The following is a 16,083-nucleotide window of genomic DNA, read 5'->3' as shown; positions in this document are numbered from 1 at the left end:
ACTGATTAGTCTCTTAGTCCCTTTAAAGCTTATGTGGACTTATATTTATTTTCTGGTTTCATTTAATCTCTTTTAAAAATATTCGTTATCAAAAACTTGTATTTTTTTTTTGGTTCACTTGTTTATATTTCTAGGTTGATAATTCTGAAGCAAACTTAAAATGAAATTTGAACTGGGGTGAAGTTTATATTAAAAGTCCAGAATGAGAATGATGTGATGTGCTCCTGATGCCTTTTTGATTGTTTGTCTGGACTCACAGTTTAAAGATTTGAAAGAGAATGCTCCCTGGGAAGCACCGGATGAATGATTCCTTTGGCCTATTCCCATATTGAGATACTGATTCTAAAATTAAAACACAGATAACCCAATTCCTGATATAAAAAGGTAACATTTTTTCTTAGGCATCCATTTAAAAAATGGAATGAAACAATAATTTTTAGAAACTGGATTATATTTTGGTGAAATCTACTTACAGCTCCTAAATCAGTTGGCACTCAGTGGATTTGGAATGATTTCTTCCATTCTAATGAAGAAATATCAAGAGGAACTTTATTAACTCTTTAGTAATCATCTGGCTTCATTTCCATTGAATTCATTATGAGTCTCACATTGAAGACAATGCCCATTACCACATTAGCCCTTAGTTTATTTGTTATTAGTATTTGGAGAATTTGTTACAGTGTGACTTGATTTTGTTCATCCAATTCCTCTTTCTCTCAGACAAGCACTCCTCTTTCTCACTCATCCAACATAGTGCTTTTGGCTTTGTTATTTTTTTTCCAAAAAACAGGCCCAATTTGTGTTGCCCATTATTAAAGGGATGTGTGGAAATCCAGCATGAAGAGAATGATCTAGTCTTAATTACATTTATTAATTCCAGAATTTACTGGGACGGGTACTTGAGATAGGGAAGATGGAAAAGTAACAGGAAAGGCATTTGCTGATGACCCTGATACCCCAAGTTAGGTCTCTGGAACACACATGTCAGAAAAGGAAAAGTCCTGCAAGATATTTTCCAACCTTACTGTGCATGCCACCATAACACACACACACACACACACACACACACACACACACACACACAAGCACACACACACTCACACACCACACATTCACACATACACACAAACCATCCTAACATGCACGTGCGCGCACACACACACACACACACACACACACACACACACACACACACCACAAGCACACATACACACACAAGAAAATAAAATATAGCACTGAGGTTAAATATAAATTAATAAGATAAACTTTGTTAGTCCCCCAATTGTCTTTGTGTGAAAAGGGAAAAAAACAGGGGAAAGGTATATTTTGTTTGTTTCTGAGTGTATGTAAGAGGAAGTGCATGCCTTAAATATAATTGTGAAAATACCCATCAGGGACATATTATGAATACTATAATGAAATTATTGTCAACTGTTTTAGGATTCTTGCAATGTAAAAGATGCCATTCTATAAGTGGGTGACTGAAATCAACAATACAAACTAGATTATTTGTACTATTTATTCATATGAAGACACACATATCATAAACTTTAATTTATGTGTCCAGTACAAGAAATTAACAACTAACTAAATATGAAATGGAATAATGGCAGCAATGTATTGTTATAAAAGTTAGCTGAAATTTATATACACTTTTATCGTGAAATTACTGGTTTAATCATTTGGACAGCAATCAAGTATAATCAACTTTAAGAAAACTGCAACTAAGGGAAATTATTATTATTAATATCACACCAGACCAAAAAAACATGGTGAAGTTTCCTAGTGTCTATGCTACGTAAGTATCCAGAATTAGATCCTGAACACCACAGTCTAGCAATGAAAATTGTTTCTGGAGTTATATTTTTATATTGTTTAAGAAATGTCAGCCTGTCAAACACAAACTCATTGTACACCGTTAAGAGATCTCTATTGTGAGTAAGCATCTGAACTTTAAGATCAAAAGAGCATATTAGTTAGCTTCATTAATTTTAATGGTTTCATTTTTAATAGCTGCAGTAAATCATAAGTGACATAGATTCATGGTCATGTGCAAAAGATGATATCCTTTTCTTTAAGAATTTTTTTATTTATTTTACATACCAACCACAGATCCCCCTCTCATCCTTCCTCCTGCTCCCCTCTGCTGCCTCCCCACCAACCCATTCTCCATCCCTCCCCGAAAAGGTAAGGGCTCCTATGGGAAGTCAGCAACGCCTGGTACATCCAGTCGAAGCAGGCCACAGTAGGTAATGGGCTCCAAGGTGTCCTACAGTAGGTAATGGGCTCCAAAAAGCCTGCCCATGCACCAAGGATAGATCCTGATCTCACTGCCAGGGACCCAACAAACAGATCAAGCTACACCACTGTCTCTCACATGCAGAGGGTCTAGTGCAGTCCCATGCAGAATCCACAGATGTTGGTCTAAAGTTCATGAGTTCCTACTAGCTTGGTTCAGTTATTTCTGTAGATTTCACCACTGTAAACTTGATGCCCGTTGCTCATAGAACCCTTCTTCTTTCTCTTTGACTGGACTCCCAGAGCTTAGCCTGGGGCTTGGCTATGGATCTCTGCATCTGCTTCCAATAATTACTGGGTGAAGAATATACCCCAGAATTCAGATTGGTGAATACCCTAACCGTCATCATAGAGCCTTTATCCGAAGACTATATCTTAATATCAAGCATATTATAAAAAAAATTAAGAAATTCCATAAGCATTTTTAAGCACAGTCTTCTGTGCTGTGCTATTACTTATGTCTGTGCCATTTCTTTTTAAAAATAAAGCTAACAATTTGCTCACATACCCACATAATTGGAACATAATGTAAATCCAGAACTAAATTCAGATATTCAATTTACTCTTACTTGAAGTAGCAGGATTCAGTCACAAAGACATTTTCACCCTGATTAACCTAATCAAATTTCATTGTGAATCAAGGGATTGTACTTTAAAAGGCACACTTAAATCTATGAACTTCTCTTCAATTATTAAACTGACTATAAATACAATAATGGTTCTTTTTCTTCAATAGTTCTTAGATCATGCCTAATTATAAGTTTCCAGATACTTCAATGAGTACATTTTGGTGCACTTAATATTAGTTAACAAAGAATTCTTAAAAAGCTGAGAAAACTCAATTAAATATTACACATATTTTTCTATGGATTATATAATTGATACTTACTGAATTCATATACCTACTTGCAATTATATTTTAAAGTGAAAAGTTTGATTACTTCCCATTTATAAAAAAATTACCTGGAAATCTTTAAAAAATTAAAACCCTACACTTTCAGTCACCAACATTTTTAAAGTCAATTAGTTTTATAAAATATGAGTACTTCAAAAAATACTTTTTCTTAATCAAGTAACAAATTTCTCTTAGTAAGGGTTTCTATAGCTGTGCAGAGACACCTAGACAATGAAACCTCTTATAAAGGAAAACATTTAATTGGACATGGTTCAGAGGTTTAGTCCATTATAGTCATGGTGGAAATCAGGGCTGTGCTTAAACAGACACGATGCTGAAGAAGCAGCCTAGAGTTCTACATCATCTATATAAACAGGCAGCAGGATAGACAGACAGTAGGCCTGCCCTGAATATTTGAAACATTGAAGTCCACACCCAGTGACACCCTCCCATCAGCAAGTCCACACCTACCACAACAAAGCTGCACCACCAAACAGTGACTCTCCATGGTGACCAAGCATTGAATTCTATGAGCCTATGGGTCCCGTTCATAATCAAACCATTATACTCCAAGTTCATTTTTTGAGTAGTGGTGATTAGATCACATATATTCACCAAGCAACACAATCTTTAGTAAAGCCAGTAAAAAAAAAAAAAATTGGTATTAGTGTCCTCATGAATGAATTCTAACATCTTCCATAAAAATTCCTCATCTAAAATTAACCATGATTATAGCACTGAGAGTGATACCTAAAGTAGACTACAAACCTCCATTTGTTTGCTAAGGAGATAGCTTATTAAGTAAAGTGCTTGTTCTGCAATCATTGGAGCCTGAGCTCCATCTCTAGAACCAACATAAAAATGCCAGGTGCACATGTATTTGTGGAATCTGGGAGGTAGAAATAGAAGGACTTCTTGGGGCATACTAGCTAGCCAGACTAGAATAAATGTGCTCTAAGCCAAGAGAGACCCTGCTTCAGAAGTGATGGATGGCACTCCTGAGGGTAGCTTCGGAGGTTGTCTTTTGACTTATACATGCACACATGTGCATAAACACATCCACACACAGGAAACCATGCTCACATACAAGGACATTAAACAGCTTCATTTGTTTGGAAGAAGTGAAATACTACATATTTCCATGCCCCCCAAAATATCTTGAATAAAATAATGGCAGAATAACGAACCCAGTTAATTAAAGATTACAGGGACTATAAAAGTGTTTGGAAGTACTTATGCTGTTTCAGCATATTAATTTAATTATAATTGTGTAAAGCAAATTGTAACACTCTTTTAGACTGACAAATGAGGTAATTTAGACTTAGAGTGTTTAAGTGATATGGCCATGTTCACGCAGTTATTAGAGATAGAGATAGACCTTGACTTAACCCAAGAAATCTGATTCTCAAACCATTTTCTATAACCTCATTGATAACAGTGGTACTTTTGATTCAGTATTTCAACTCAATAAATATTAACTGATTTACAGTTATTTATAATGACTATCTAAGGGTTAAAATGACTATAAAGTAATTTTATTGTTCATTTGTTTCTTTAAAGCAGGGTCTCTGTGGCTTAGGACTGGCCTCAGACTCTTGGCAATCATCCTGGCTCAGTTCCTGAGTACTGGGGAAATAGGCATAAGCCATTGCAATTAATATCCAAAAGCCACTTTTCATTTTCAAAATGAAAATTTTGCAGAAAATGAGTTATGTAAGTGCCAACATTGTGAAAAACAAAACAAAACAACAACAAGAAAAAAAAAAACCTGCACTGAAAGCTCCCAAGTCCTTCCGAGGCTAGTCCCATCGCTTATCCAGGCAGACATCCTTAGCAATGCCCTCCCAGCCTGTTGCTTCTCTTTCCTAATTGTAAACTGTGTGCAATTGCTCATGCTTTTTATATTTATGGGTATACTTTTGAAAAATTAAGGAAATAATGTATTTTAACAGGAAAGAAATGTAAATTATAATTCACAATTTTACTTAATCATCAATGTGTATTTATAAATTAGTGCAATGGAGCCTATTATTGAAAAATGTATTTTTAATTGTTATATAGGTATGTGTCACTGGTACATGAGTACTAGTGCCTGTGGATTCCAGAAGCGCTGGAGCCCCTGTAGCTGGCGTTACAAGGTGGTGAGTCTTCTGTTATCGGTGCTGGCAGCTAGACTCAGGTATTCTGGAAGAGTAAGGAGATAGTTCTAAGGAGAAATCTCCAGTCCCTAGCTAATGATTTAAATTGAGAAATTCAGGCATATTTAAATCAAGTTGGCAGTATGGTTTCAAATAAATAATGGATACTTGAACTCCATGATACTTTATGTATTGTTTAAAAATGAAATACTATTAGATGTGTTAGTTTACAATGTACTTTATAACTCTCAAAATATAAGAAAATAATATAATATAAAAGTCTCACATTTAGGCCGGGCGGTGGTGGCGCACGCCTTTAATCCCGGCACTCGGGAGGCAGAGCCAGGCAGATCTCTGTGAGTTCGAGGCCAGCCTGGGCTACCAAGTGAGTCCTAGGAAAGGCGCAAGGCTACACAGAGAAACCCTGTCTCAAAAAAACCAAAAAAAAAAAAAAAAAAGTCTCACATTTACAAAAACACAATGATACACAGATGTCTTGCCATTTATACCATGGATTTTCTCCAATGTTTTTCAGTTAGTGAGGATTTAATTTTGTAGGTGTTAGCTTCCACTTATAAGGCTTTTATTGATACAATTCTACTGCAATGAAGGTGTCTAGGGATCTACCAAATCATGAAGATTTCTTCAAAGTCAGTTAATAATCCAAGTACTGTAGCTAGAGTTTTCCTGCCTTGCCTACAGTCAGGACAAGTCTTTATCACCCACCAGTCCCACAGCCACTCAGACCCAACCAAGTAAACACAGAGACTTATATTGCTTATAAACTGTATGGTCATGGCAGGCTTCTTGCTAACTGTTCTTATAGCTTAAATTAACCCATTTCTATAAATCTATACCTTGCCACGTGGCTTGTGGCTTACTGGTGGCTTCACATGCTGCTGGTCATGGCAGCGGCTGGCAGTGTCTCTCTGCCTCAGCCTTCCACTTCCCAGAATTCTCCTCTCTCCTTGTCCCACCTACTTCTTGCCTGGCCACTGGCCAATCAGTGTTTTATTTATTGACCAATCAGAGCAATTTGACATACAGACCATCCCACAGCAAAGTACTCATGACAATCTTGCAGACAGTGTAAGACATAGCATAGCTGTCATGTCATTTCTATGTCTTTCCATTTTCATGAAAAGTAGGTCAGTGCCCTCCATTGACCACTCAGAGTATCCTACCTATGAAAGAAATATTGACCTACTATAATTTTTATTTTAGCTTAAAGTCTCAACCTCTGTACTGATACTAAAGCTTATAATAAAGTGTAGAACAGCTAATAATGGCAGACGGAACTAATAATTTAAAGATAATGAGAATATTTTGTCCCATTGGCTAGAGAAAATAGTTATCTTCACATCAAAGAGAAGTCAAACCACTACCTAGCCTCATATTCCTTATCTACAATGTAGTATAGATAGTCTATTTATTCTTAACAATTAACTTTGTCTCAGATTCTCACTGTTGATCGATGGAAAAATAACACCTTTGAATACATCCAGACTAAAACTATTTGCAATAGAGTCTGTCATAAACTGAGGGCATTTACCCAAACAAAAGCTAAAAATTCTGCATTGTTATATATATCCTACTGATAAGAGATCTCAGACACATTAAGAAGGTAATGTCATGGTAAGGTAAAACCTGCAGGAAATGTATATTGATGTGGATTTTGTAAGCTTATAGAAGGTACAACAAAAAGGACTATTTTACTTTTAGATTTTAAATGATACAGATGACAAAAGACCAAATCAAACAAAGTGAAATTCCCAACCAAAATATCTCTGAGGGCTCTTTAATGTGCAGGGAAGATTTTAAGAATAAAGTAATAAACAGCATGCTGACTAAAATTCGGTGTCATAACTGGCATATTGGCCCTGGGGCTACTCAGTAGCCACTTTTTCAGTCTCCCTTGCATTTAGTAGGACTGAAGATACTTAGGAGTAATAGGACCCCATATTGTGCACTTAGACTTTGAAGTGAAACAGTTTAAAATGGCAAAGACAAAATCAAATGTCTGGATAGACCTCCCCACAAAAGTGAGACAAACAAAGATTAACATTCCATCAATAAAAATAGAAACACGACTAGCACCATCAAGAAAGACAGAGACAATGAATGGGTGGTTGTCCACATCATAAGTCCAGCACATTTTCCAACCTACCCTCTAAAGAAATGGTGTGATTATAGTCTTCTATAGTAAATCCACATCATTTCAATAAATCACAACCACATTTTAGATGACTTTCTAATATTTGAAGTACTAAATAGTTTTACTTGGTTATATTAAGTTTCTTATATTTGGGATTCAGTGACTTTTGAAGCTATATGTTAACTGTACCCCCACACACACTTTTTTTCGAGGCATACTGTTTGAGTTTTTTATTTGCAAATCTGAGCTTTGCTTTATTTCTGTAAAATATGTGGAATTATATCATTAATTTTTAGAAGTGATCTAACTTCACATAGCATTGAATAACAGGCCCTAAGAGTACTCTTATACTCCTGCTTTACTACATATAACCTCTCCTGATATCAATTTATTCCAGAAGTGTAGCCTGTTAGATAAGATTCATATACCTGAATGGGCATATTACTATCTCTAGAATTACAGGGGTTAAGTTAGAGCCCACATTTGTTGTTGGTATTAATGTATTTAAAATGTATATATATATATACATACACACACACACACATATGTGTGTGGGGGTGTGGGAGTGGGGGGGTAGGGGGGGTGTGGGGGGGTTGGGGGGGTGGGGGTGTATGTATATATTCATATAGTATTTAAAAAGTTCTGAGAGGTAGACAGGCACGGTGGTGGCGGCCCGCAGAGGTATACAGGAACGGCGGCGGCGACAGGCAGAGGCAGGTAGGTCCAGCATTGGCCAGCAGAGACAGACAGGCCCGGCTGTGGTTGGCAGAGACAGACAGACCCGGCAGCAGCCCGCAGAAGTAGACAGGCCCGGCAGAGCAGGCAGGCCCAGCAGGCGGCAGCTGAAACACAGTTGCAATAAAGACCAGAAACTGAGCTATTACCCACTGAAGAGCTAATGAAAACAAGCTCTTAATCAAGAGCTTGAAACAGGCACACCTTTAACCCCAACACACGGGGAAGAAGCTATCTCCGTGGGACGGAACCAGAATGAATCTGGACACTCCTTCTGAGGCCAACCCACTGCCCACTACTGATCCTTCAAAACACAACAACTTGGAGGTGTTGGTGAGACTACCCCCTCAACTGAAATCCATCCGGTAGAGGATTCAGATCCCTACAGTTTGAAGTCTGAAGAAACAAGGGAAGTTTTTATTTCTTCTTTAAGGGCCTCTATCATCTTCTTAAAGTCATTTTTAGAATTGATTTCTTCTGTTTCTTCTGTCTTGGTATGTTCAGGTCTTGCAGTTGTAGAATCACTAGGTTCTGATGTTGCCATATAGGTCTTTATGTTGTAGGGCAAACCCAGCCCTACAGAAAGCACTAGAAGGGAAAATCCAACCCAAAGAAGCTAAACACATCCATGAAAAATCAAGCAATAGATAATCCCACACCAACATACACCAAAGAAGAACAACACAACACAACCACAAAAAATAACAGGAATTAACAATCACTGGTCATTAATATCCATCAATAGTAATGGTCTCAACTCACCTATAAAAAGACACAGGCTAACAGAATGGATAATAAAACAGGACCCATCCATCTGCTACATACAAGAAACACAACTTAACTTCAAAGACAGACACTACCTCTGAGTAAAGGGCTGGGAAAAGGCTTTCCAAGCAAATGGACCTAAGAAACATGCTGGTGTAGCTATCCTAATATCTAATAAAATAGACTTCAAACTAAAATCAATCAAAAGAGATCAGGATGGACAATAAATATTTATCACGGGAAAAATCCACCAAAATGAAGTCTCGATTCTAAACATTTATGCTCCAAATACAAAAGCACCCACATTCATAAAAGAAACACCACTAAAGTTTAAAATGCACATCAAACCCCACACATTAGTAGTGGGAGATTTTAACACACCACTCTCACCAAAAGACAGATCTACCAGACTGAAACTTAACAAAGAAATAAAGAACCTAACAGATGTTATGACTCAAATGGACTTAATAGATATCTACAGAACATTCCATCCTAACACAAAAGAATATACCTTCTTCTCAGCACCCCATGGAACCTTCTCAAAAATTGACCACATGCTTGGCCACAAAACAAATCTCAACAGATACAAAAAAATTGGAATAACCTCCTGTATCTTATCAGACCACCATGCCTTACAGTTGGATCTCAACAACAACAAAAATTATAGAAAACCCACAAACTCATGGAAACTGAATAATGCCCACCTGAAACATCAATGGGTCAAGGAAGAAATAAAGAAAGAAATTAAAGGGTTCCTAGAATTCAATGAAAATGAAAGTACAACATACCCAAACTTATGGGACACTATGAAAGCAGTGCTAAGAGGAAAATTCATAGCTCTAAATACACACATAAAGAAGATGGAGCAATCCCATACCAATGAATTAACAGCACAACTGAAAGCTCTAGAACAAAAAGAAACAAATTCACCCAGGAGAAATAGACACCAGGAAATAATCAAATTGAAGGCTGAAATCAACAAAATAGAAAACAAGAGAACAATACAAAAAATCAATGAAACAAAGAGTTGGTTCTTTGAAAAAATCAACAAGATAGACAAACCCCTAGCCAAATTAACCAAAAGGCAAAGAGAGAGAACCAAAATTAACAAAATCAGAAATGAAAAGGGAGACATGACAACAGACAACGAGGAAATCCAGAGAATCATCAGATCATATTTCAAAAACCTGTACTCCACAAAAATGGAAAACCAGGAAGAAATGGACAATTTTCTGGATAAAAACCACATACCAAAATTAAATCAAGACCAGATAAACCATTTAAATAGCCCAATAACCGCTAAAGAAATAGAAACAGTCATCAAAAGTCTCCCAACCAAAAAAAGCCCAGGACCAGATGGTTTCAGTGCAGAATTCTACCAGACTTTCAAAGAAGAACTAATACCAATCCTCTTCAAAGTGTTCCACACAATAGAAACAGAAGGAACACTACCAAACTCTTTTTATGAGGCTACAATTACCCTGATACCCAAACCACACAAAGATGCAACAATGAAAGAGAACTACAGACCAATCTCCCGCATTAACATTGATGCAAAAATACTCAACAAAATATTGGCAAACTGAATCCAAGAACAGATCAAAACAATTATCCATCATGACCAAATAGGATTCATCCCAGGGATGCAAGGATGGTTCAACATACGAAAATCAGTCAATGTAATACACCACATAAATGAACTAAAAGAAAAAAATCCACATGATCATCTCATTAGATGCCTTTGACAAAATCCAACACCCCTTCATGATAAAGGTCTTAGAAAGATCAGGAATACAAGGAACATTTCTAAACATAATAAAAGCAATTTATAGCTAACCAACAGCAAACATCAAATTAAATGGAGAGAAACTCAAAGCAATACCACTAAATTGAGGAATAAGACAAGGCTGTCCACTCTCCCCATATTTATTCAATATAGTATTAGAAATTCTAGCTAGAGCAATAAGACAACAAAAGGAGATCAAAGGATACAAATTGGCAAGGAAGAAGCCAAACTCTCACTATTTGCAGATGATATGATAGTATACATAAGTGACCCCAAAAACTATACCAGGGAACTCCTACAGCTGATAAACTCCTTCAGTAAAGTGGCAGGATACAAGATCAACTCAAAAAAATCAGTAGCCCTCCTATACACAAATAATAAAAGGGCTGAGAAAGAAGTCAGAGAAACATCACCCTTTACAATAGCCACAAATAATATAAAATACCTTGGGATAACGCTAACTAAACAAGTGAAGGGCCTTTTTGATAAGAACTTTAAATCTCTAAAGAAAGAAATTGAAGAAGATATCAGAAAATGGAAGGATCTCCCATGGTCATGGATAGGTAGGATTAACATAGTAAAAATGGCAATCTTACCAAAAGCAATCTACAGATTCAATGCAATCCCCATCAAAATCCCAACACAATTCTTCACAGACTTGGAAAGAAAAATACTCAACTTCATATGAAAAAACAAAAGACCCAGGATAGCTAAAAGAATCCTATACGATAAAGCAACCTTTGAAGGCATCACCATCCCTGACCTCAAACTCTACTATAGAGCTATAGTAATAAAAACAGCTTGGTACTGGTATAAAAACCGACATACGGACCAATGGAATCAAATGGAAGACTCTGACATTAATCCATGCACATATGAACACCTGGTTTTTGAGAAAGGAGCCAAAACTATACAATGGAAAAAAGAAAGTATCTTCAACAAATAGTGTTAGCATAACTGGATGTCAATATGTAAAAGATTACAAATAGATCCATATCTGTCACCATGCACAAAGCTCAAGTCCAAGTGGATCAAAGACCTGAACATAAATCCACTTACACTACTTAATAGAAAAGAAAGTAGGAAGCACTCTTGAATGCATTGGCACCGGAGACCATTTCCTAAATAAAACACCAACAGCACAGACCCTGAGCACAATTATATAATAAATATAATAAATGGGACCTCTCGAAACTGAGAAGCTTTTGCAGGGCAAAAGACACAGTCAATAAGACAAAAAAGACAGCCAACAGAATGGGAAAAGGTTTTCACCAACCCCACATCTGACAGAGGATTGATCTCCACAGTATATAAAGAACTCAAGAAACTAGACATCAATATACTGAACAGTCCAATTAAAAAATGGGCTAAAGAGCTAAACAGAGAATTCACAAAGCAAGAAACACAAATGGCTGAAAGACATTTAAAGAAATGCTCAACATCCTTAATCATCAGAGAAATGCAAATCAAAACGACTCTGAGATACCACCTTACACCTGTCAGAATGGCTACGATCAAAAACACCAATGACAGTCAATGTTGGAGAGGATGTGGAGCAAAGGGAACACTCCTCCACTGTTGGTGGGAATGTAAGCTTGTACAACCACTGTGGAAATCAGTATGGCAGTTTCTCAGAAATTTAGGAATCGAACTACCTCAAGATCCAGCCATCCCACTTTTGGTCATATACCCAAGGAATGCTGATTCATACCATAAAGATACATGCTCAGCTATGTTCATATCAGCACTATTTGTAATAGCCAGAACCTGGAAACAACCTCGATGCCCATCAATGGAAGAATGGATGAAAAAAAATGTGGTACATATATACAATGGAGTACTACTCAGCAGAGAAAAACAATGAAAGCATGAAATTTGCAGTCAAATGGATGGAACTAGAAAAAATCGTCCTGAGTGAGGTAACCCAAACCCAGAAAGGCAGTCATGGTATGTACTCACTCATAAGTGGATTCTAGATATAAAATAAAGAACAATCAGACTATAACCCATAGAACCATGGAGGCTATATATATAGCATGGAGGTCCCTAGGATGACTGTAGCTTATAATAAATTTCAGTTTTACTCAATTACTGAGCAAGCCTCAATGAAATATCTCACTATTAAGATAAGAATACATACTCTATCAAGATGATAATAGAAAAATAAATTAATTTTAAACAATAAAAAATAAATAAAAATAGAAAAATTTGAAATATTAAACAAACAAACAAACAAACATTTTACTAAAATTTAAAAAAAGGGAGAACTAGGGACTCATCATTCCTCTCCACATTCTATTCTTTCTTTCCCTTGTTTTATATATTTAAAATTTTTTTTATCGGTGGATTCTGCTGGAGGATCCGATGCAGATAAGCACTGGATGGCTCTTGTTGCAAATCACCCTCTGGAGCGATGGAAGGATATTTCTACTAGCACGTGGAGGAGACCCTATCTAGTGTTGGTGTGGCCCCGGAGTTTGGTTTATATCTTTCCCCAGGACAATGAGGTTCCTCTTTGGAATCCTGAGCACTAAATCCGTACCCCATGGCTGCTACTGAAGCCCAACATGATAGAGTCCTAATGGGTCATCATGAAAAAATCTACCCTTCTGATGCCAATGGAGATTGAGAGCGCAATATGGCCTGCTTTGCAAGCATTAATGTAAGCCTAGGAACTGTAGCCATGAGATTGGATTCTCCAGAAGAGCTGCCAGCCAAAGTCATGCTCAGATAAAGAAAAACGGGCCTTGGCGGTTCGTGTTCCTGGAGATATATCCATGCCAGTGGATGTCCACACAATCCAGAAGAGAATTTGACATTGCTGCTGCCGCTGTTGCTGTTATAACAATGGCACACACCGCTGCTACTGTTTCTGGAATTACCATTTCATAACTGCTTACTACAGCTAGCACAGTGGAGACCCTGACAACAAAAGTAGCTACCACAGTTAGTTAATCTTTCATTCTATTGGGCATGACAAATTCAATTCAGTAGTTATATACATCTCGATTGGCTTTGAAAATTATAAATTCATAAACTCAAGTTTCAATTGCTTTTGGGATACTATCTTACAAGGACTCCAACGTACAGTATGGCTCAATAAGGAAGGGAATGGCTTAGTTGCCTTTAGCCTACTGGCTATGGGTGAGGTAGGACCTCTGTTGGTCTTTTCTGTATCGAACACACAGATTGCAAGCCCAGTGCCACTTTGAGATCTTTGAAGCAATTAACCATGCAGTTCACACATAATTGAGCTGGTATGATAATGAGTATTCAGAGACGGGTAATTCCTGGGAGACACTCACCAACCTAAGACAGAGCACCTGTGTGTCCTGGGCAGGCATTTCCATGACGGGTAAGGTGACCTGCTGACGTCCCATGCAACCTGTCAGAAGCTCATTTTTTTAATAAAAGGGGGACCTGCAGGGCCCTGGCCCCTGTTTTGGGTAACTGTTGCCTTGCTTGGGGACCTTGACCTTGATATCCTCCCAATGCTTATTCCCTGCCAGGTTCCACCTTCCTGAATGCTTCAGGGAAGTTCCTTGTCTGTATATCCTGAATAATGGGCATTAACAGCTTAGATGCAAGATTGTAAAACATCAGTAGCAAACTTCTGCCCTCCAGGGTTCTCCCATTGTGCTGTAAGCCTGTAATTAGGACCTCCTACCCCCTTCAAGAAATGACATTCGACATTTAAAATTATATATATATTTGAATGAATAATGTGAATGTTATCTATGAATACCACATATGTGATTAATATCTTGAGTGTAATTTAAAAAATAAATAAATAAATAAGTAAAAAAGTTCTGATGAACTTTTATGTACATTATTTCAAATTTATTCATTCATTGTATCTCTGCAGTACCCCAAATCCACTCATATTTAAGCATCATGATAAAAACAGATTCTTAACATTTGTTAGTATATATGGAGCTGTGGTTTTAAAGTGTCTGTTTTTAGAAAGCCCAGAACTATACTTGTTTTTAGTATACAATAGTAATGCCCGTTTACTTAGGACAGAGATCTTAGAAATGGTGATGAAACTGGTAAACACTTACATTAGAAGTTATTTATTTGAATGTGTGTGTTTGTACATGTTTGCTGTGCGTTGGTCATTCATTTTCAGATTGTATGAATTAATGCTAAGGAGCCTGAATGCTGTGTCTTATGTTAAGAGCATTCTCAGTTGTGTAATACACTCTCTGACTACTTTTGAAAAAGAACATCAGCACTTAGAGAGACAGCAAGATAGAGATAGAGACAGACAGTAGTGATAGCTAGACAGGAGGACAGTGACAGAGACAGAGAGAGAACTGTTTCTCCTTGTCAAAATGTGGCGTTTTATATTTGGGTTTGGGCTACACTGTTAGGTATACGGTGGTACCTTATTTTTATCTCTCTTGGGACATCTCATGTAGAGCATCTTTCGCTGTGCCAATTTGTCAGCTGTGTGTCTTGTGTGTGAGGTCTTAGGCCCATATTTCAGTTAAGTTTGCTTTCCCATCCTTCAATTTTAAGAACTATGTATTGTATGTCAACACTTATCAAACATGTTTGTGCATAATTTTTTCCTACTCAGAGGTTTCTTTTCTCTTCTCTTGGCAGTATATTTCCCAGAGCATAAATCATTACTTTTAATAAATAAAAGAATCCTTTTTAAAAAATGGATTGTACATTTGGTATTGTATCTTAAAAGAAACTCACTAAGTATAAGGCAGGTTGTTTTGATCTAACCTATATTCTAAGATTTTTATTGTGTAAAGTTTTAAATTTAGGTTTGTAATCAATTTTTAGATTTTGGGACATCATTAGATTTTTTAAAATTTTATCATTAATTTATCTCTGTACATAATTAACACCAAAAATTCATATGTTGAAACATTTCAGGATAAGTTCAAATTTTATTACTTTCTCTCATATTCTTTAAATGAAATTTTATTTTCAATCATTTTCATTCTTATTACAAATTAGCTTATAAAGCACATTAAAGAAAGGTTTATTTTGGCTCATTGTTTCAGAGATTTCAGTTCACAGTCATCAGGTTCCATTGTTCTTGTGAAAGACAGACAAGTTACAGGAAAGCATCTAACTCTGGAAGCCAGGAAGCAGAGACAGGTAGAAGTGGACAGGATGAGATAAATCCTCAAAAGCCCTGCCTCTGTTCCTTTTTTCAACTGTCAGGCCTCACCTCTTAGTTTCTAACACCTACCAATAATGACATCAAATTATTCATCCATCCACTGTATAATTAATGGTTAGTTCAGACTTATCAGGATCCAACTACTTCCTAAAACCCATAAGCTGACAG

The sequence above is a fragment of the Peromyscus maniculatus genome, chromosome 10 (genome assembly GCF_049852395.1).
Source record: "Peromyscus maniculatus bairdii isolate BWxNUB_F1_BW_parent chromosome 10, HU_Pman_BW_mat_3.1, whole genome shotgun sequence".
NCBI lineage: Eukaryota > Metazoa > Chordata > Mammalia > Rodentia > Cricetidae > Peromyscus > Peromyscus maniculatus.
This window is presented reverse-complemented; position numbering follows the sequence as displayed.